Source organism: Delphinus delphis, chromosome 19 (assembly GCF_949987515.2).
Source record: "Delphinus delphis chromosome 19, mDelDel1.2, whole genome shotgun sequence".
Taxonomy (NCBI): Eukaryota; Metazoa; Chordata; class Mammalia; order Artiodactyla; family Delphinidae; genus Delphinus; species Delphinus delphis.
The window spans coordinates 27300020-27323449 of record NC_082701.1 but is presented as its reverse complement, the minus strand read 5'-3'; positions in this window follow the sequence as shown (position 1 = coordinate 27323449).

Here is a 23430-nt window from a genome sequence, read left to right as displayed (position 1 = left end):
CCCTTGCTAGTGGTGTAAATGCGGACCTGTCCTTTAACTTTTCCAAGCCTTGGTTTTCCTCATCTGTAAATGGGGACAGTAGTGTCCACCTTGGACGATCGTGGTATGGATCATTATGAGACAGTGCACGTAAAGCCCTCAGCCCCACGCCCTCAGGCTTCAAGGTGTTCTCACAGCACCTGGGGGCCAACCTAGAGGTCAGGGCACTGGGCTCTGCCCTCCTACCAACCTGGCCTCAATTTCCCCATAGGCTCTAGGGCCCCTTTCAGCTGCAATACACAATGGTTTACCGCCAAGAACAGAGGGAGTTGGGGGAGGGGCGGGGGTTGAAATGACATTTGCAGGACCCTCCTTTGTCAGGGTCCCCCAGCCAAGAGGGGACAGGTCTCAGAAGGTTGGTGTTCCCAGAGCAGCTCAATTGTGGCCAGCACCCCTGCCCCCCTCCAGGGCTGGCATCTTTTTCTTTTTTTGGCAGGAGCTTAAATGGCCAGTACCCTCCCCCAGGCTGGGGTCCTAAACTCGACCCCCTCCCCACTCCTGCAGGGCCAGGCACCAGGGGGCCCCACAGTTTGCAAATGTAATCAACCTTGAGGTCTCTGGCTTCCACAGGTGCAGTTAGCATGCCCATCTGCTAATCCCTGATTAATGATGTTTACAAACATGGGACTCCACTCTCAGAGCTGCTCAGCCCCTCCCTCCTGGGCCGGGAGGCAGGGGTCTTCCTAGCACCCCCAGCCCACTACTTCAGGCCTCCCCAGCCAGCACCTCTCTCCATCCCCTTCCCCAGGCAGTGAGCAGAGCTGGAGGTCCTTCCTCAGAGCCCCCTGGCCCAACTCTTACTGCGCACAGATGGAAAAGGGACCCAGCGAGAGTGCCCAGGGAGGCTGGGATCCTGCTCTTCTTTCTTCCCAGTTCTGGAACTTCCAGGACACACGGTGTTGCCTTTACTCACCAGGCCGGCTCTAGCCCCGGGACCACACACACATAACTCCCTTCGTGGAGGTGTGGGCCGGTCCCCAGTGCCCCAAGGATTGGCCTTCCCAGCCTCTCCCCGGACACCCCTCCCACCTTCCTGCTGAGGACTGTGTGGGTCTGGTCAGAGGCCCGGTGGCGAAAGCGTTAGGAACACACTTCTTAGGGAACTATATTCAATGTCCTGGGATAATCCATAATGGAAAAGAATATGGGAAAGAATTTGCTGTACAGCAGGAATTAACACAACATCGTAAATCAACTCTACATCAATTAAAAAAAAGAAAACAAAATCACACACTTCTGAATCAGACAGTCCTGGGTCCAAATATTGGGTCCAAATATTGGCCTCAGGCCAATCACTTAACTTGATTGAAGCGCAGTTTCTTCATCTGTGAAATGGAGATAGGAACAGTACCTATCATAGAGGTCACTGTGCGCATTAACGATTGGATGTATAAAAAGGACTTAGCCCGGTGCCGGCGACACAGTAGGTGCTCAATAAATGTGAGCTTTTTTATGTCAGTGAAAGTAATGACAATGATAAGAATAATGATGATGATGATCAAAGGAGGCATTAGAGGCCACAGAGATGCCCAAGGAGTCCCCCTCTCTGGGGAGAAGGGCAGGTCCCAGCTCATTACTGGTGGGGGCTGGGTGGAGGTGTCAGATTGGAATCACTCCTGGGTCTATTCGCAGCTTCTCTGTTTCATTAACACCTCCCTGGTGGTCTTCAGCTCATCCTGCTGGGGGAGGTGCCTCCTAGAGCTCCCCGCTCCCCACTCCTGGGTCTGTGTTCAGACCCACATACAGAGTTTTATGTGGGAGAGGGGTGTCCACTGGCTTGGAGGCTGTCACTGTCCCCTCCCCCCAAGGTCCTGGGGGCCTGGTCAGGGGGTGTAGCACCTGAGGCTGCCCCTTCCTCTCCCCTCCCTCAGCAACCTCTCATCCCCACTGCAACCCAGCCTGGCCGCTTCTTCCTTCCTTTTGAATCTCGAACCTCCCGTGACTCGGTGTGAACACAGCTTGATCTTGGGTTCGCATCCTGACCAACCTCTTCCTAGCTGGATGACCTAAGGCAAGTGGCCGTCCTCTAGGACATCTATTCAGTTCTGTAAAATGGGGACACGATACTCACAGCCTGGTAAATTGTTAAACTCTCTACAATGGCAGTCGTTGTTGTTATTTTACAGGGAACAGCAACTGCTCTCAGAATTATCATTTTAAACCGCAGGACTTTGTTTAGCCAACTGGGGTAGGGGAGCAGGGCCAGAGCCCCGAGGACCATTAGGTTCAAAGAAGCAGGAAAGGGTGTGAACTTTGCCCCAGTTAATTGTCCCAGTTTCCTCCCCAGACTGGGAAAGGGAGTGGGGCTGGTCATTGAATTGGGTCTGGGAGATTTATACCTCGGGCTCTGGGAAGGCTGCTTCTAAACAAGGTTCCCCTCCACTACACTCCAAGAAGGATTCTTATGGAAATGCCTGTCCTTCGCCCCCTGCGTGCCCTCTCTGTCACAAAATTCCATTTCAGAGGACACCCTTCGCCAACTGCGGCGGGCCTGGAGGAGGGGCTGGGCCCGGGCTTCCCACCCCCCGCCCCCAAACTCAGCAGTCTGGCTGAACTTGGCCCCTTCTGCGTTCTCCTGCTACCTCTGCACCCCTACCCTGGTCCGCCTCAGACACCCTGCTTTTTGCTGACGTTTGTGGGTGTCAGAAGGGAGACCCTAAAAAGTGGTACCTTTTGTGGTTTATCTGTCACCTCAAAAAAACGTCAGTGGGCTGAACAGTTTCCTTCAGAAAGAAGAAAATGAGACACAAGTCAGCGAACGAGGGAGACAGTAAGACAGTGGGCTTGGTCCCTTCTCGCAAGCAGCCTCACAGCCCTCCCCGCAGGCCTCCGCAGACACTAAGCCCCTCCCACTGCCTAGGAACACCCACTCCCCTCCTTTAGACTCTGGGGCAGGAGTTATTTAGCTTTACTCCTTTTGTATTCCTGGGTCCCAGCACAGGGCCAGGCACATACTGGGGGTTTAAAAACCATGCATGAACAAGCAAATAGGTCCTGAGATGGGAGACTAATTGCCTCCCCCTCCTCTTCTCTATGGTGGGGTGGGGGGCAAATCAGCATGTTTCCAGCTGGTCCTGACCTTTCACCTTTCAGAGGAGGCAAGATGCAAATGGTCCTCCAGCCACAGCTGCTCTTGATTCTCTGAAACAAAGAAGCTAATCGAGGGCTGAGGGGATGCTCTGTAGAACCCCTCAGCCCTCAGCCCTGCTGAGACCCATCTGCATCCAGGCCTTGCACAGATGCCCCTCCCGTAGATGGGGGTACTAGCTGCAGGTCAGGCACTGCCAGGGGCTGGATCTTGTTTAAGTCAGAGCCCTGAGACCCATACACATACACAACAGTCTCGCCATGGTGAGTATGGGACCCGCAAGTGGTGTGCTGGCAGCAGGGTGATGATGATGATTATGATGATGATGATGGTGGAGATGGGACGGATGTTTATTACGTATGTGCCACGCGCTAGCAGTTTTACGTGCCTCATCTCCGTTAATCCTTAGGATGCTTTGGGGTGGGCACTGTTACTACCTTTGGTTTATAGACAGGAAATGGACCCTGAGGGGTTGAGTAACTGGCCCAGGGTCCTGGTGTGGCAGTCCGAAGGGTTTGGGAGGGAGGGAAGGAGGGAAGGGAGAGAGGGTGGGGAGCTGGGGTTGGCAGGAGAGGACCTGCAGCCCAAGCGTCCGCTAGGAGGCTGCCGCTCAGGAGGCCAAGCCACATCTGCACACAGCCACCCTCCCTCACCCCAACACCAGGCCCCTCCCCCATGCAGCACCCCACCCTGTCTCCCCACTCCACCTCTTCCCAACCATCTCGACAAGCTCTCAGTGGGTCATCCCAGTGCGGGAGCACCTCCACCAGCTCCCGGCTCAGTTGTGGGTGTTATGCTCAGGCTGGGAGGCCAGAGTGACAGCCCAGGGCTGCTGTGGGTGGCATGTGTCCTAGAGACACCCAGACTTGGGTTTAAATCCTGGCTCTGCTCCCACATCTAAAGGCTCAGGCCTTAGCTGAGTTTCTGAACCTCTCAGCTTAGTTTCCTCCCTGTAAAATGGTGCCCAAACTGGCTTTCTCCCAGGGGTGTGCTGGGGCTTGAGAGAAAATGCCCTGGGCACAAGGTAAGCCTTCAGAACTCCTCCTTGCCCCCCTCTTCTGTCTCTCTTGGGGGCCTCCCTCTGTGTCAGCCTCTTTACCCTTCTTAGCTCAGGGTCTGGTTCTTTCTCTCCTTCTCAGCTCTGCCTCTGTTTTCTGATGATCTCCATCCTGTCTGCCCGTCACTGGGGGTCCCTGTTGCTGCCCCCTCTCTGGGGCTGTGTCTCCACATCCTGTATGTCCCTCTCTTTTCCTCTCCTCTGGCTCTACCCTGTAGGGCAGATCGATGGCAGCCGCTAGTTATCGATTGGGGTGGGCATCCAAGTGTTATCGATTATCGATTGGGGTGGGCATCCAAGTGTGGCTGCTGGAGGCCAACATTGACGGACAGGATCGGTGCCCAGACTGATGGAGTGGCATTGGAGAACCTGGGGCTGCAAGGCAAGAAGGGCTCCCACCTCTCCTGCCAGGACCTGGGAGTGGGAGTCCTTAAAGCTGCAGACCCTGCCGCTAGGATGGGAATAGAGGGCGGGGCAGAGGGCCTCTGAGGACAGACAGCCAAGGCTTAGCTCATGCTGTCATTTAACAAGTATTTATTGAGCATCTACTATATGCCAGCTGGGGATACAGCAGTGAGTGAGTCAGCAAAAATCAATAAGTAAAATTATATAGTGTGTTATGCAAGAAATAGAGCAGGGGAAGGGGGATGGAAGTACAGTTTGGGGGAAGGCTCCATTTTGAATAGTGTAGTTAGGGATAGGCCCCCTTGAAAAGGTGACCTTTATGCAAAGACCTGAAGAAAGAGAAGGGGTGAGCCCTCTGAGAGCATTCTGGGCAGTGGAAACACCAAGTATGAGCAGAGACCCTCTGGTGGGGGCAGGCTTGGTGTGCTCTAGGCTCCCAAGGAGGTTGGTGGTGGAGTGAGGAATAAGGAGAGCAGGAGGAAATGGGTGGGAGGGAGAATGGGGGGGGTGGGTAGGCGCGTGCATGGCTGGGGGTGGACAGTCAGTCCAGGGCTGTCAGCTGCCCCAGCTCCAATCTGAGAGGTCCGAGCAGCTCCCACACAAGGGTAGCTTCTAGAATATGATTCTGATGCTCCAGCCATGCCCGGAGGTTTTGTTTGTTTGTTTTGGGGGGGGGTGTTTGTTCTTTTTTTGTTTATGTTTTGGTTTTTAACTGAAGTATACTTGGTTTACAACAGTGTGTTAGTTTCAGGTATACAGCGCAGTGGTTCAGTGATACATATATATGTGTGTGTAGGTATATATTCTTTTCCCTTATAAGTTATTACAAAATATTGAGTATAGTTCTCTGTGCTATAAAGTAGGTCCTGTTGGTTATCTAGTTTATATATAGTAGTGTGTATATGTTAATCCCATCCTCCTAATTTATCCCTCCGACGGTGACCACGTTCGAGGTCCTTCATGGGCCTTGTCAATCAGATAATGCTCATAGCAACCCTCTCAGTAAGAATCTCTCAGTCCTTGGTGAGTTGGGGAGACTGAGGCTCAGAGACATTTGGCAACTTGCCCCGGGTCATGCAGCTAGGAAACGGCAGCGCTGGGACTCAAACCCAGTTTTGTCTAATTCCCAAATCTTTGCTTTTTCCTTCTTTTTTGCCTACCACCTTAACCGTTTTTAAGCGTACAGTTCAGTAGTTAAGTATATTCACATTGTTGTGCAACAGATCTGTGGAGCTTTCCGTCTCACAGAATTGAAACTCTACACCCATTAAACAACTCCCCACCTCCTCTCCCCACCACCATTCTATTTTCTGTTTCTGTGATTTTGACAACTTTACTCATATATGTGGAATCATATAGTATTTTTTTTTATGACTGGCTTGTTTCATTTAGCATAATGTCTTCAAGGTTCATCCATGTAGCATGTGATAGGATTTCCTTCCTCCTTAAAGGCTGAATAATATTCCATAGTATGTATATACCACCTTTTGTTTATCCATTCATCGGTTGATGGACACTTGGTTTGCTTCCATCTCTTGGCTATTGTTGAATAGTGCTGCCATGAACACGACGAGTGTGCAAATCTCTTTGAGGTTCTGTTTTTAATTCTTACGGATATACCCCTAGAAGCGTGATCGCTCGATTATATGGTAGCTCTGTTTTTAATTTTTTGAGAAACCATCATACTGTTTTCCACAGTGGCCGCACCATTTTACAATCCCCCTGACAGTGCATGAGGGTTCCTGTTTCTCCAGATCCTCACCAACACTTGTTATTTTCTGTTTGTTTGTTTGTTTTTGATAGTAGCCATTCTGATTGGTGTGAGATGATATCCCACTGTGGGTTTGATTTGTGTTTCCCTAATGATTAGTGATGTTGAGCGTCTTTTTTTTTTTTTTTTGGCTGCACCAGGCGGCATGTGAGATCTTAGTTCCCCGACCAGGGATCGAACCCGCGCCCCCTGCATTGGAAGCGCAGAGGTTTAACCACTGGACCCCCAGGGAAGCCCCTGAGCGTCTTTTCATATGCTTGTTGCCATTTGTAAATCATCTTTGGGGAAATGTTTATTCAAGTCCTTTGCCCAATTTTTAACTGTGTTATTTTTTTGTAGATGTTGTTGAGTTGTAGTTCTTCATATATTTTGAATATTAATCCCTCATCAGATAGTGATTTGCAATTATTCTCTCCCATTCTATAGGCTGCTTTTCACTCTATTGATTGTGTCCTGTGATGCACAGAAGTTTTACATTAAAAAAATTTTTTTAATGTCATTTTTATACAAATTTTAATAGATTACTTTCCTTTTAGAGTATTACAAAATAGTGGCTATATTCCCTGTGCTGTACAATACATCCTTGAGCCTATTTTGCACCCAGTAGTTTGTACCTCCCACTCCCCCATTCCTAGACTACCCTCTCCCCTCACTGGTAACCACTAGTTTGTTCTCTATATCTGAGTCTGCTTCTTTTATGCAATATCACTAGTTTGTTATAGAAGTTTTAAATTTTGATGTAGTCTCATTCATCTATTTTTTCTTTTATTGCCTGTGCTTTTGGTGTCATATCCAAGAATCCATTGCCACTCCTCTCTGCAGTCAACAATTCTGCTGACACCTTTGGGTGGGTGGGTGGGTGGGAGGGAATAGGGAAGGACAGTTTGCAACAGTTGAGGGAATGAGGAAGTGTTTAGCCAGGAGAGTGGAAGCACGTGGGTGGTAGTGGTAGGAGCAGTGGCCGTAGTATTCAAATTACAGAAGTGCTTTCTTGGAACAGAGCAATGACCCAGAGGGCAGGATTGGGCCCAGTAGGAGGCTTGGGGAGTCAGATAGCAGCTCAATCTAACAGGATTACAGAGGTTGAATGGGGTACTTTGGAGGTAGTGAGCTCCCCGTCACTGGAGGAGTGCAAGCATTCAGATGACCACTCAGGCGGGATGTGGCACAGGGGCTTCAGGCACATGATGTTAAGGTTGGGTTGTTGGCCTCTGATCCCTTCTATGATTCAGTAAGGAAGGAGGGAACTTCAGCCTGTGGGGTGGGGTAGACAGGATTCCACCTGACAAGTGTCCTCTCTTCTGTGTCCGGGGAAGTCTTGTAATTTGGGGTTGAGCTGTGGAGGAGATTCCCTGAGTTCCCGTCACCCTGGAGCCTGAATCCAAGCTCTGACCTGGATGGCCCAAGGATCTTGGAGCCCTGGGCTGGAAGAGGAGAAGAGAGGTGAAGATGTGGCACCTTCATCACCTGCGAGGTGCTGCTAACGAGCAGAATGAATTGAGGGAACACAGACTTCAGGGCCTGGCAGACCTTGGTCCGGTGCTGCCTTGGGCACTTGCAGCCTGGGTGGCTGTGGGCAATTTCTTTAACTTCTGTGATCCTCCCTTTCCTCAGCTGAGCAAGGGGCCATTGCCTCTCTTGCAGGGTTTTCTGCAGAATGACGATAAGTGCCTGGAGCCTGGCTGGTGCTCCGTAATTGCCTTTCACCACCCTCCAAAGCCAATGACCTTGAGTGGGCTGTACGACCACCACCCTCCGGTGCTGCTTCCCACTGTTCTTGGCCTTGGCCAGCCCCTCTGACCCGGGAGGACCTCGGCCCCTCATTCCTTCTGAGGCTGGGAATCCACACTCCTGGATCCAGATCCAGAACCCAGCCTGGCCATTGGAGACGCCCAAGCCGGCCCAGGGGCCCACTCAGCCTGGTTGGGTGGGGCTGGATGGCAGCCTCATCTCCCCTCTGTTGGTCCTCTGTCAATGCCTGTCCTGATGTCTACTGGCCCTGGAGCCTCCTCAGGGCTGGTTGCCTGGTCCCTCCCAGCCCTGCAAGCTGTGCCTGGGCCCATCTCCTTGTATGCTGTACCCAGAGATCCCCCATGTAACCCCCAGCCCAGCACCCACCATTGGGGCAAAAAATCAAATCTCATTAAAGGCCATTGATTTTCCTGCAAATTTGCTGCTAGTACACTTTGAGGATTCTTAAGCGGGTGAGAGGACTGGAGAGCTGTCCGCCAGAGCCCCCAGCCCACTCTTGCCCTTCAGCACAGCGAGGTTCTGGATATGCCACTGATTTCTGGGGAGGGAGTCATTTCTCTGTCTGGCTGCCCCCATCTTCCTACAAGGCTGGGGCAGAGGGGTGTGTGTTTCTGTTTGTGTATGTCCGTCTTTGTGTGTCAGTGTGTGATTTTGGGTGTCTGTGTGTGTCCCTGGGTGTTGGTGGTGTGTCTCTGTGCATCTTTGTGTCCATTTGTCTCTGTATCTGTGTATATATCTAAATGTGTGTGTGTGTGTGTGTGTGTGTGTGTGTGTGTGTGACTGCAGCAGGGGATATGAGCTTGGCTGGCAGTTGAACTCCTGATGCTCTGCTGCCCATGAACCAGGCAGCCTGGGGAAGGGACTTGACTTGGGGTAAACCCAGGATATGGATCTAGATCCTCCCAGGGGCCAAGGGCTGGGAGGGCTCTGAATGGGGCATAGGCTTCCCTGTCCTCTCCTACCTACCCCTGCTGCCCCTTTGTCATCTTGGAAATGGGACACCTTGCTGGCTTTGTTGGGGCGTTAGATTTGCGGTTTGGGGGGCTGGTAGAAAAGATTCACAGCCTGATGTTAGGGGGCAGTGCATGAATTCTTCCCTCCCCTCCCTTCCCCCTGAACTAAGAGCCCCAGGTAAATGTTTAGAGTTGAATGGACATATATGCACCTGGTGAGTCTGGAGAGAGTGGATTAGGAGAGAAGGTTGGGCAGGGAGGGTGCCAGGGAGAGGGTGGGCACAGAGGGCATTTCTGTCTGCCGGGGCCATGTTCCTAGCGCAACATCCAACATCAAGGATGGCCTCAATGGGGGTAAAGGTCACCCAGGGCCCTTTGGCCTTTGTGGGGTGAAGTGGCTTATGGCCTGACTGTAGGCTGGGCCATTGGCCTCTAGCCCACCTGCCAGAGGCAGAGGTCAGCCGTGGTGCTGGACTGGCCTTCTAAGCCCTGGGACAAAGCTGAGAAGCCCCAGCGAGCAGCCTCGATGGGGCCTCCAATGCATTTGGGGGTGGAACGTGCCCTGGGTGTGTGCCCTCAATGAAGCCTCGCCCGCCACCTCTGCCCCAGCCCTGCACAGGCATGTCACGTGAATTCGCAGATGTGCATGTGTGTTCTCACCACGGCCTCTGCCGGGAGAGCTGGGAGCGGCTCTCCAGGTTCCGGGGACAGGCCAGATTTATGGTGCTGGGAGAAATATTTAGGCCCAAGACAGTTTGGTTGTGTTAATTATGGAAATCTAAAGATAATCTATATTTAATGCTGAATTTTGTCAAATTTGCTAAAGAATTAGGGGAGCATGTGCAAACAGTGACACTTCGATGAAGAACAAGGTGCAATTAAACTCTGAAATTTACAGTGGAATAATTGGAGAGCATGACAAATATAGTTATCAGTAGCAACTAATTAGGGGTGTGCTCGAGGTTTCTGGGCTTGATTAATCTCACCTAGATGCTAATAAGTTATGCTGGGCAGCTGATTCCCTTTGTCGCCTCCTACTTTCCACCCTGTCTCCAGAGCACTTGGGGGGCGGGAATGTGTTCTCCACCCCTGGAACAGCCTGGCCTGAAGGGGACAATGGGGACACTGGAGCTCCTCTGCTGAGACCTCTCTCCTCAGCTAAGGACGACCTGAACGCTCTGAGCCTCCCCTGCTCAGGCATCCTTGGGTCTTACTGGTTGGTAAGTTCTTCTTGGTGTCTCACTTGAGGCTTGTTGAGATTGAGGGAGTGGGAAGGGGTGCTGAGCCCCCCCTCCCCCCAGATAGATTCCCTGTGCACCCTCCTCCTTCCCTCCCAGGTGTCTGCTAATCTTCCTTGCCGCTGACTGTGGCCAAGGCTTAGATCCACTGATTAAAATTTAGGCCCGAGCTGGCGCTCTTACCCGGCTGGAGTGTGGCCAGCGCCCTGGGCATTGCTGCCAGGCTCAGCTATGAACTAGAATTGTCTGCTTCCTCTCTGCCTCTCTCCTTGCCTCTGAGTCTGTTTCCTGCCCAGATGCCTCTCTGAGACCTGCTGTCCTTGTCCCCCTTCGGGGGCCCACCCTTTCCTCAGAAGTTCTCCTGTCTGCCAGGTCCCCCACTCGGGGTCCCCCAGGGCTGGTGGGGCATGGACCCCACCCTGGGCGGCCCCTCTGCTGTTTCCTGCCTTTATCAATGTCATCTGGCACAGGACAGGGACTCCGATCGTAGCCTCAGACGAGGTTGGCGCATCTAAACTGGGAAGTTGGGGGAACTGTGACATTCTTTGTGAATGTCTTCGATACGCCAGAACTCAGCATGAGTGTGTGTGAGCGTGTGTCCATGGGAGGCTGGGATCCTGACGTGGCTGGTGGAGGGACTGGGGGGTGTGCAGGAGGGGGACAGGGGTCTTGAGAATGCCTCCCCGTGGTAGCTGGGCCAGAGTGGTCCTCCTTCCGGGAGGAGGGGGCCTTGCTTCCTTGAGGCCTTGGTTTCTCTTCCTGCTTGTGGTCTGAGGAGTTTTGAGGTCAGACCCACCTGGGCTTGTGTCCCGGCCCTGGGGGTCCTGGGCTGTTCCTAACTAGGACAGGTCTTGGTTTCCTTCTTTGGAGCAGAGATAATTACTTCAGGGCACTTGCCCCACGGTCACGAGGACCTGGGGTAAAAGGTAAGGAGCTGAGCAGACCCTCAGTAAAGGGGGCTCCCTCCCTGCCCCCCTTCGTCTTTCAGGGGACTTACATAGCTCTTCAGTCAATGTTGGGGCCCTGGCTGAAGGAGGCCAGAGTGGGAAGCAGATCCTGGAGCTTCACCCTCCCCAGCACCTGCCTCCAGGCAGGATACCCACGCAGCTTGAGGCCCGTGTGCAGTGGTTAAAAAAGGGCTTGTAAGGTCTCCAGTCAGGCCATGAGGTGTTAACTTTTGTTAATGGAAGGAGGTGGCTCCCAGAGCCTTCTTGCCTCCACTTCCTGTCCAAATGATAAGCCTAAAATGCAAATCAGATCTTTCCTGTCCTGGCTCAGAAACCTTCAATGGCGCCTCCTTGCCTCCAGGAGAAAGTGCAGACTTCCTAGCCTCAAGGTCAAAGCTATCCACAATCTGCCCCAGGCTGGTTCCCACGTCCTCTTGGGCCCCTTGAAGTCCCTTTGCTCTACCCCTTCCCCCTACCCAAACCCTCTTCCCCAAGCCCCTGTGGCACCTGACAGTCTGAAGGCTTTTACTGCGGGCGGTTTCCACTACCTGAAGTGTCTTCCTTCCTGCTCCCATCCCCGGGTCCACCTTCTGGGAGACCCAGCTCAAGTCTCACTGCCCCTGGCCCCCACAGATCCTGCCCAGATGCTCCCTTTGAACCTGTCTGTCCCTTCCCCACCCCCATCTGAATTCCTTCCGGTTGCAGAGTTGTCCCTTGTAGCTGTGCCAGACTCCTCCACCAGGGGGCAATAGACGCCGTGGGCACAAGCCAAATGGACCCCCGCCCCCGTCCCGCCCTGGCTGTACTCCTCCTTGGGCCTACCTCTGCTGTGCTGTCTCCTGGACTTCAGGGCTGGAGGATTTGGGGGCAGGGTGTGTTTTGTGCCCTTCTCTACAGAGCTAACACCCTTTGAGAGTTGGATGAAAATGACAGAACTAGCTTCTTAATTTGTTTGTACACTGGGACAAGTTTACCAGGCACCACTGACGTCCTGGGTCCCCAGGGCAGGCCTTTGTTGGCCCATTTTACAGATGGGGAAACATGTCTTGGTCATTGCTTAATCTTTCAGAGTCTGACAAGTCACAGATGCAGAACGCTTTGGATAAACCGAGGCTCAGAGCAAATTTGCTGAGAGTAACGTGACCTGTGAGGGGGGAACTGGAACTCAAACCCAGACGTCTTCGATTTCTAGTTTAACAACTTTTCCTCCACACCAGTTTTTCTGATCATTCAAGACTCTGGTCCAATCCCTCCCTGTCAATGTCACAGCCCCTGTCTCTGAGGCAACTGCAAATGGTGCCTCAGTCTTCTGACTCCAGTCCCCAAATCCTCAAGTGCTGTGTGTCTTTGGACAAGTCACTAGCCTCTCTGATCCACAGCGATCTGTGAAATGGTCAGGAGATGCTTAGTCACTTCTTTGCAAGGTTATTATGGGATGCAAAGAGATGATGGACGCAGAGGCCCCTCTCCCCTAGGATGGACCCCCCGCGAACCTGCACTGGGGTGTTCTCCCAGGGACTCTTGGTTTGTCACTGGAGCTGGGAGGGGGAAGAGCAAACACCTGCAGGTCTCGTTCAGCCCTTCTCTGGAGGGAGAAGAGAGGTCTGGGGGGATCCTTCCTCAGGAACCTCCAGCCCTTGCAGCTGCTGGAAGGGATAGGGCTCTGTTGCCATGGCAACTCGGTCCAGCCGCCGTTGACCTCACTTAGGATGATTACCTTTCAGCAAATAAAATAATTGTGTTAATAAAGAGGCTGTTCGCCCCCTTGTCCCCCACCCTGCTTTGGCCCATTCCCCATTCCCAGCCTGGGGAAAAGAGAGGCCTCCCGGACCCAGTTACCCCTGGCCTGTGGGACACCTTATTTGTAGATAAGTTGTTGGCCCAGACCCTGACTTGGTTTTAATTTTTCCTGTTTTAAGCATCTCTCACCCTCGCTAGCTTGCCCTCAGCCTCCTTGCCCCGATGTCTCTGTTGCAGAATTGAGATGACACTGCTCTTTCTGTTTTCCTTCGACATAGCTTTGAACACCAACCGGCCCTCCCAACTATCAGCATAATAAATGCTACTTAGGGAGGGCCTGCTGGGTGTTACACACTTTACAAGTACCTCCAAATATGTCCTCTTTATTCCCTATCAAGCCAGGAGCTTCAGTACTGCTTCACAGGGGAGAAGACTGAGGCCCTGGGAGAGGAAATGTTTGTTTGGACAGGGCTGGAAATCTGGGTTGGTCTTGCCCCTGGACTGGAGAATGGGCTGTCCTCACAGGTGTGGCCGTTTGGCCTGGGGACATTCAGTTCAGCTGCTGGTCGATACACACCCTTGGCTTGCCACCGGGCTGCAGAGATGGACACATCCACAGAAAACAGAGATGCAACATGCTTGTGACACGTGCTCTGAGACCAAGAAAACGGCGGGGACCCAGCTCGAGGTGCTGAGTCCCCATGGGAGATGAGGAAGACGAGACTGGCCAGTACTGAGCCTCTGGTAAGTGGCTGACGCTGGCGAATGCCTCAGGTTTGTCATCTCACATGATGCTCATTACAACCCCATTTCACAGGTGAGAAGAGTAAGGCTCAGAAAGTTTAAGTGAATTTTTCAAGGTCACACAGCTGGTATGGAGCAAGGCTTCAAACCCAAATTTGCCTGACCTCCCTGCCCATGCTCAGTGCTCGTTCGACTTTATCAGCGAGAGAGAGAGAGAGAGAGAGACAGAGACAGAGACAGAGACAGAGAGAGAGAGAGAGAGAGAGAGGTGGAACACGGTTTCCATACACTGTTCATTATGTGACGCTCTTGTTCAAAATAAAGAGGGGTTACCAGAATGGTGGCTAGTACTTTTCACCAATGAACACAAAATAATGCAACGTGATTAGGCTATTGGAAAGCTCACTTAAAGCTTTACGGTAATTATCAGATCAGGGCTTTGTGGGCAGTGCTCTCCTGTGATGGGGCAAACTTTGGAATTGTGAGGGGGACCGTCCTCACTAGGTTCTGGGGTCTCTCTGTGACCGGAGGAATAGTGTCACAGGACAGAATGTCAGCAGGCTGGATTTGAGGCCCTTGGGAAATGAGTCCCAGGGTAGAGACCCTTCCTGGTCTTCACCCCTGCCCCCATGAGAGCCCCTGCTCCAGACAAAGTGAATAGACAGGGCAGGGTCAGGCCGAGGCCAGGGCACCCGCCGGGCACACTAGGTGGCGCTCTGACATCGGTCAATCCTCGGAGCTCCTGGCTGTGCTGTGGCCTGAGGGCCTGGCAGGAGTGACTTGGAGGGGGAAACAGGTCACACTGGACCTGACGCCGGTGTTAGGGCTAAGGCGAGGGGCACTGGAGAAGTCAGAAGCCAGGCTCGGGGTCAGGAGCATTGTCCCTCCCACTCGTGACTCCTGGTCATGCACGGGGCCCCAGGCGGTAGAGACTGGAACAGTGGCAGTGGGAGGGACAGAGAGACCAGAGGTGCTGTGTGGGGATGGAGGTCAGGGGGTGAGGCCGGAGGAGCCCAGCTGTGTAGGAGGGACCCTGAGCTGGGTGTCCTGTCATTGACCACTAAAGCCCAGGATTCTAAACCCAGGGCCCACCTGGAGGTGGGGTTTGCCCACCTTACCTGCCGTTGGAGCCCAGGGCAGGTAAGATGCTGGGGAGGAAGCAGTATGTTTAAGGCCTCCAGCCTCTATGAAAGGAAGCCTTGAGAGGACATCCCTGGTGGTGCAGTGGTTGAGAATCCGCCGACCAATGCAGGGGACACGGGTTTGAGCCCTGGTCCGGGAAGATCCCACATGCCGCGGAGCAACTAAGCCCGTACGCCACAACTACTGAGCCCGTGCGCTGCAACTACTGAAGCCTGTGTGCCTAGAGCCCGTGCTCTGCAGCAAGAGAAGCCACTGCGATGAAAAGCCCACGCACTGCAATGAAGAGTAGCCCCTGCTCTCTGCAACTAGAGAAAGCCCATGAGCAGCAGCGAAGACCCAACACAGCCATAAATAAATAAATAATTTTATATATTTAAAAAAAAAAAAAGGAAGCCTTGAGAGATGTTGGCAAGGGAACAGCTTTGCTCCAGGGCAAGATGCAGGCACAAGACCAAAGGCCTTGAATTCAAAGGTCTCTGTTTAGCTGTGTCCTAGCCATGGGACTAGGGGCAGGCCACTGAGACCTCTGCTTCATTCTTTGTGAAATGGGCATGATTCTCAGAGTTGTTAGGAAGCTTAAACGAGATTGTGCACACAGGGGCGCTCAGTGTGCCCGGGTGAGGTGTCCCTCTTGGCTGTTGGTTTGCAGGAGTGGCATCTTGCATCCTTTCCTTGTCTGAAGGCCCAGTAAATTCTCAGTGATGTTGGTTGATTAACGCCTGGGGTTGGAGGCAGCTGGAGTTGGCAGTGTTCCAAAGGGGCCTTCAAACCTTACCCCTCGGGGGACCACCCCCTGAGAGACCCCTGCCCACAGATGTTAGCGTCTTGCCTGTTTAGGAATGCACACCTTAGAGCTGGGCCTGACTGCTCCACATACCTGTCCCATGTCTCTCCCCTTGCAGGCCCTCACTGCGTGTCTGGGGCTCTGTGGGATCTAGAGAGAAAGGGGATCCCCAGCACCCCCTTGGGGCAGAAAGAAGTAAAGGGGCCTCCTTTCGGGTAGTCTGGTTGCCTCCTTTCCTCAGCTCTGGCACAGGTGGGGAAACTGAGGCAAGGGGGAGCCATTGGATCAAACCACAAATCCCTGAAAGCTGGTAGGTGTGGAGAGGGAGGTGGCGGATCAACTTCCCAGCTGCCCTGGGGGGCCTGTGGGTTCTGTGACCCTAACCTCCTGGGGGAGATGCGTCACCGTGTGGCTGGAGCCATGCAAGGAGCCAGGAGAGAGGGCAGGAACGGTCCTGGAGGAGAAGCCAAGGGCAAGGGCAGTGGGGGCGGACTTATTCAGTCAATGAACATGCTGCAAATGTTCAGTGGCCCTTCGTGGGCCACGCACTGTCACAGGTGCTAGGGATTCAGGGGACCCACCCCAGGGAGGGTCCATGGAGTCAGGCGGCTTGGGGCTTGGCTCCAGGTGGCTTCCCCCAAATGCCTAACATCTCTAAGTGCCTGTTTCATCATCTGTGAAACGGGGAGATGGGGATAATAATAACATCTCCCCCATGGGACTGTGTGAACGTCAGATGCCTGGAAAGTGCTGAGCACCAGGCCGGGCACGGAATGAATACGAACGACTGTGGGATTGTCGGTATTATCATGGTCACTAGCTCTGGAGGGTGTGACCTGGATTCAATTCCTTACCTTCCCTGAACCTTCCTCATCTAAGAAATGGGTTCAAAACATCTGCTCTGCCCACCTCCCAGGACCCTGTTGTGAGGTTTAAACCAATTAAGATAATGCATGGGAAAGGGTCAGTTTGTTTATTATTTATGGGTCTTTGTTGCTTCACGTGGGCTTTCTCTAGTTGTGGTGAGCCGGGGCTACTCTTCGTTGTGGTGCGCGGGCTTCTCATTGCGGTGGCTTCTCTTGCTGAGGAGCACGGGCTCTAGGCACGCAGGCTTCAGTAGTTGTGGCATGAAGGCTCAGTAGTTGTGGCTCACGGGCTCTAGAGCGCAGGCTCAGTAGTTGTGGCGCACGGGCTTAGTTCTTCCGCGGTGTGTGGGATCTTCCCGGACCAGGGCTCGAACCTGTCTCCCCTGCATTGGCAGGCAGATTCTCAACCACTGTGCCACCAGGGAAGCCCGGAAGGGTCAGTTTAAACTGTGTGTGTGTGTTTGTGGGTGGGTGTATCAGAGACCCCAGCATTTGTGCTCTATCTATCCTGCAGGCCACCGGAGCTCAGGTAAGCCATCAGATGGCTGCGTGGTACCTGGCAGTTCATGTCAGGACATCTGTTCCTGGAGCCTTGGGGCTGGGACTGAGGTGCGGGTGGAGATGTAGAGATGAGGGCCAGGCTGAGAATTGCAGCATTTCTCCAAAGGCCTAGGGAAGTCAAGAGAGAAATCTCAGAGACTGAGTTAGGATGAACCCCTCTCCCCGCCCCAGCTCTGGGCTGGGGCCTGGCGGGCCTGTCTGCTGAGGTCAGGGGGTCCTCTCCCCACCCTGTGAGCATCCTCTTCTGAGCGAACCTCCCCCTCCACCCACTAACTTCTCCCTCCAGGCCTAATTCTTGCTGCCCAACTATAGAATGACCGAGGGGTACATATCAATAATACCGTGGGGCTCTATCCCAGAGGTTCTTGATGTTTGCACCTCCCAGCTCCTTGTGCCGATAAGAAGGTGCCTGGTCACTTCCATTGGTGCTGTTAGTGCTGTGGGCTCCCGAACCCCCGCCCACCCCGCCTGCCCGACAGCTGGCTGAGTGCTGGAGTTGGTCAGGGTTCAGCTTGGATGGGGCCGAAGAAGCAAAGAACTGGGAGAGGAGTCTCCCATCTGAGAGAATTAGGATTGGGGGCAGCTCCCTCTCCCCCAGGAAATGAGCTGTAAGAGGCAGTGTGGTAGAGTAGGAAGAACATGGATGTTGGGGTCAGCCAGTCCGGGTTCCAGTCCTTTACCTGCTGGGCAAGGTGGGATGGCAGTAGGATCTACTCCATAAGGGGGAGATGCAACTTTCAGGGGGTAACCTGTGTGACGTGCCTTAGACTGTGAATCCAAGCTTTGCTGATGGGGTCAGTTAACTGGGATTTGGGCAATTTTGTGGCTTCCCATCCCCCTGCCCCAATTACTTTTCTTAGCTCATTGATTGATTAATTAGGTGAAAGGCATCGTGGGGAACGAGCAAGATGCCATTCAGTTGGGGGATCGGGTGTGAGCAGCGGAAAATCCCAGAGTGTGTTTCCTTTCTGAGGTGGCAGAGAAGAAAAAGGGCTTTTCTGGTTGGGAGATTACCTGGGCTTGTGAAGGAGGAAGTGCTATGAAACTCCAGCTGGTGGAGAAGGAAGGGGTGCCTGGCGGAGGGAATTAGCGTGGGCAGAGGCCTAGAGGTTGAAAAGCTAGGGACACATCCACCAAACTGCAAATTAGGTTGCTTTCCTAGGGCAGAGGGCTAGTGAGATGAAGCTGAAAGGACGTTGTCCCCAGTTCCTGGATTATTAAAACAGAAGTGGAATGCCTTGGGAAGAGAGTAGGAGGCTGAATTATTTGGATACTTACTAAACTGTTCTGTCAAATCCCTGCATTTGAGGAATCTGCTCCGTCAAGGTGACCCACCTCTTTCTTTTCCCCTTTCCCTCCAGAATGGAGGCTTAAAAAACAACAGTGAAGGAACATGTCTCCCGAAGAACATCCGTTTCCCTTCTTTGTCCTCATCTCCTTCAGCTTCACATTGTGTCTTTAACCCCATTCCCACTCCTTGAAGAAAGAAGGTGGTACAGGAGGGAGATGGGGGGAGGAACAGGTGGTCCCCAAGCTGTCCTCAGATAATACGGAGGGACAGCCTAGCATTGGAGATGGCCAGGGCCACATTTCTTCCTTGGGCCACCACGGCAGATACACATCAGGGAGGACCCTGTTTCTCTACCAGAAATACGCAGGTCGAGTGATTTACCTTAAACCAGGCTTGCTACCCTCTTCGTTCTTCAAATGGATACCCAAGGAAGGAGATGGTGTTTGGGCAGCAGAGACGGAAGAAGGAGGGGGAGGCGGTGGCCAGCTGGCAGAGCTGTTTTTTTTTTTTGCGGTACGCGGGCCTCTCACTGACGTGGCCTCTCCCGTTGCGGAGCACTGGCTCCGGACGCGCAGGCTCAGCAGCCATGGCCCATGGGCCCAGCCGCTCCGCGGTATGTGGGATCCTCCCGGACCGGGGCACGAACCCGCGTCCCCTGCATTGGCAGGCAGACTCTCAACCACTGCGCTACCAGGGAAGCCCAGAGCTGCTCTTTTATTTCTTGTTCTGGAGCAGGCTGGCAGAGCCTCTCCCTAACGGACAGCAGGCAGGAGGCAGAACGTGGGCTACTGGAGGACGCGCTGGGCCCTCTTCCCTCCCTGCTTCCGGCTCTAGCTCCCTCCCTCTCTCTGCCTCTCTCTCCCCTGTCTCCCAGGTGGCTCCTTAGGCTCCTTGCTGCTTCCTGAGAGCTACACGGGGTGGAGATGATTTTTTGTTCCTTCTCATTTTAGACGGAGCTTGGGATTGCTCATGCCCAGCCACTGAGTGTGGCTTTGGTCCTCTTTGGGGGCCCAGGGGGTGGGTGGGGAGCCCACACTTCTCTCTCCCTCCTTTCTTCCAGAACCCAGCCCATCCTTCATGGGCCTCCAGTCCCCCACAGGGAATCTTCAAAGCTCCAGAGCCCCTCGTCCCAAACCATGTCCTGTCTTTTTTCATTTTTTTTTTCTGTGGTTTTTCTTAAATGGACTTACTCCAAAAAGGATCTAAAGAACTTTATTATTATTTTTTTTTTTTTGGCCACAGTGTGAGGCTTGTGGGATCTTAGTTCCGCAGCCAGGGACCAGGGATTGAACCTGGGCCCTAGGCAGTGAGAGTGCGGAGTCCTAACCATTGGACCACCAGGGAATTCCAAGAACTTTAATTTCTAAATGGTCACATTCTGGTCAGTTCTTTCTGGATTTTTACTTCCTTTGGGGGTGTTTTTTGTTACCTGAAAGGTCTGGAGGTTTGGGACCTGATCTAACCCTTCCACGACACCGCGAGCAGGGGCGCTGATCACGTTTTACAAATGCGACAACTGAGGCTTATGAACAGCATTAACCGATGAGGTCGGATTTGAACCCAGTTCTCCCCTGCGCTGGTGCAGGGCTCACTCCCTCTGGATTTCCTGCTTTCACCTAACATCCACTCATGCAGATATCTTCAGAGTGGCAGAGCCCACTGTCTTGTCATTTCAATGACCACATGGTGTCCCATCATCACCTGGTTTGGTCACTCCCTTGTTTGTTGGGTATGTGAGGGATGTCTAATTTCTTACTGTAATAAAGGCAGCTGCCTTGAGTATTTTGCTCAAATTACTTGCACTGTCGCCTTCATCCCCAGTATGTTCCATGACTAGGCTCAGGTGGGGCACCCGGGCTCTGCCTCCCAGCTGGGGTCGCACTGGTTGTCAGTCCTTGGTATCTTGACTCAGAGCATGATCGATGCAGAGAAGGATCCAGGCACCTCTTGTGGTGGATTTAGATTCACCTCCACCCAGAAGAGGTTACACCACCCCTTTGGGAGCCGGTATACTGGTGCAGTGTAAGTTCCGTACGTGCGCACACGGCACGGTCTGGATTACTTCACCACTACGTAGCCCCCACCACATCAAAAACCAAGAGCTGAAGTGACCCGGAGAATAAATCTGCCTCAAACATCGGCCGGGGAATTGAATGTTAGCCAAGTAGCCAAGGTCATCAATAGCCGGATTAACACGGAACTGCTAATGCATTTCCCCAAACAGGTAGTGAGACTTACAGCCTGAGCATGGGTAAGTGGTAGAACCGTAAAGTTCAGGCTTTAGCCGTAACACGTCTACACGTTTGGGGTAGAGCATACATTTTATGAACAAAGTAGGTAGTATGAGAAAGTGGAATCGGCTACAGGAAGAGACCCTTATTTCAGTTCCAGTGAAAGGGAGGTCGGTGGTTCAGGTGGTGAATGGGTTTGGGAACTTAGATGGCCCTCCCAGGGTGTAAGGCTCTTTTGAGCTGGCAAAGGAGGGAAGCAGAGGGCATTGGTCACTGCAGAGGGATGAGGAAGGGGCAGATCATCCCAATTCAGGGAGAGGTGAAGGCACAGAGCAGGAAGGGACGTGCCTGGGGTCAGAATTGGACTCCTGTGGAGTTCTAGCCTCCGAGCCAAGCTGCCTCCTGGTTTTGCAAAGCATGGATATTAATAAGGGTGATTAGTAATCATGACGTGTGAATAATAAGGGATGGTTAATTGTCCTGGTTATGATGAATAGCAGTCGCTGGGAGAGGGTGGGGGAGTTGGGACCCCCGAACACACACACACACACACACACACACACACACACACACACACACACACGTGATCTGTTCTTTGTTGCTGCTTATGAGACCACAGAGCCAGCAAGCTTAGGGTGTATCAATATTTTAAAAAATTGAAGCTAATAAGGCAAATTCCAAAATTCACTTCAAACGTTCTCAGCAGAAAATTTGGAAAATACAGAAATATTAAGGAAGGAAACAAAAGCACTATAACTATCTCGGTGTACGTCCTTCCAGTCTTCTATGCATGCACAAATATAGCCATAAGCTACACGTAGAAGAAAACATAAATAGGATTATACTCTGCACAATATTTGATAACTTGATTTTTTTTTAACTTACAAATACTTCTCCTGAATTTTCCATGCTGTCAAACAGGTTTTGAAAGTATGCTTTTTTTCATGAGGGAAATATATTTTGGGCAAGGGGGGCCCATTAGACAAGAAGCCCATCCTTTCCAGCCTCCTCCAGTTGGAGAGGCTGGGGTTCTTCAGAGCTACAGGAGGGTGGTACAGGGGTGGGGCAGGATCACTCAGTGGGCCCAGTGGATGGGGAAGTGGGGCAAGATGGGGGCAGGGCTGCTTCAGAACCTGGGCTTGATGGAGGAAAGTATCTTCTGAAAACATAGTTTTCTTTCATACTCAGTTGAGGATAGACAACAGCCAGAATCCTCCATCGGATATTGATGTCAGTGTTATTATGTGGTCCTGGAGACATTTGCCCCTCAGAGCCTCAGCTTCCCCATCTGTATGTAGAGGAAACAGCCCTTACCTCCCACCCGCCTCCTGGAGGGCTATCACCAAGGCCTGAGACACAAGCCCACTTGGGATGTGGAAGAATATTGACTCTGGGGCTCCCATCAAATGGAAAGAGACAGAGCAAACCTCTGGGTATAGAGAGGGGACCACCTGTGTGCCCTGAGGGAAGTCCGTCCTCTCCTCGGGGATGACTTTCCTCACGTGTAAATTGCCGAGCTGCACCTGGCAGTCTCTAGCATCCTTAGAGCCTTCCGTTCTGCACTCCGATTTCCTCTGATAGGCTACACTGGGTCCTGCTGTGGACCTTCTAGACACCTGGCTGGTGCCAGGGTACAGGAGGGTCAATGAAGCTGCTGCCTCGGGGGCCCTGTTCTTGGGAAGAGCTTACAGCTGCAGCCAGACAGACCCTCTGTCTCATGGTTGGACTTCTGTGAAGAGAACATCTTCTGGTTTGATAGAGATGAGGGATTGAGTGTGATTTCACCCTTCCTAAAAATGGGAAAGAAATCACATGATAGCAAGTGTTGACCTGAGCTCAAGGGCTTTCCCACGAACCCCAGGAAGCCTCAGCTCCACAGAGCTCAGAGGCCGGCTGCCTCTGCCTCTGCCATGCTCAGCACACCCTGTTCATCGGCTGAGTGTGTGTGTGGGGCTACAGGACCACTGGCGCTTCCATACTTGTGGCTTTGTCAGGATTCTTCCGAAAGTTTCATTCACTCATTTATTCATCCACTTGATAAATGAGAATTATCCACCTCTGTTTCCTGAATAACACTCCTGCTACCAACAAGCTTTGTGACCATGGACAAAGGGCTTCACCTCTCTGTCCTCAATCTCCTTATCTGTAAAATGGGGCTATTGTAATGGTCCCTATCTCATAACGTTGATGGGAGGAATAAGATGAAATTGTACATGTAAATTGTGCTTAGAACAATGCTGGAACATAGTGCTCAGTAACTCTTAGCTAACATCATCATCATCACCGTCGTCACCATCACTATGCGACTCCTGTTATGTGTCAGGTACGGGGTAAAGGGATGACTGAAATCACTGAGACCCAGGACCTGCTCTCAGGGAGCACAAAATCAGCTGCAGGAAGCCCTTAGGTCTGGACAGGGTGCTCTGGGAGCACAGAGAAGGGAGCGCCTCCTGGGTAAGGTTTTGGCGAGCTTCCCCCAACCCCACCTCCTGCCTGCTTCCAGCTGTGGCTCCTACAACATGTAGCCCGTCCCCGCCAAGACCCAGCCTAGAGCGCAGCTTCCTCCCGGCCTTAAAAAGCCAGGCCAGCCCCTCTCCCAACCCTCAGCCCCCAGCCCACTTTGGCAGCATGCAGGCTGTTTGGAGAGGTGACAAAAAATTAAAATTAAAGCTGAATTAAAAAGAAGATTCCCATTTCCTCTCCCCATCACACTTTCCACCTTAATTTTATCGCATCTTCCTTCTCGTTTTATTGACTTTCAGAAGCATTGCCACAAGATTTAGTGCGGAGCGGGAGGGGAGGTAATAAACGTGGTGCTGC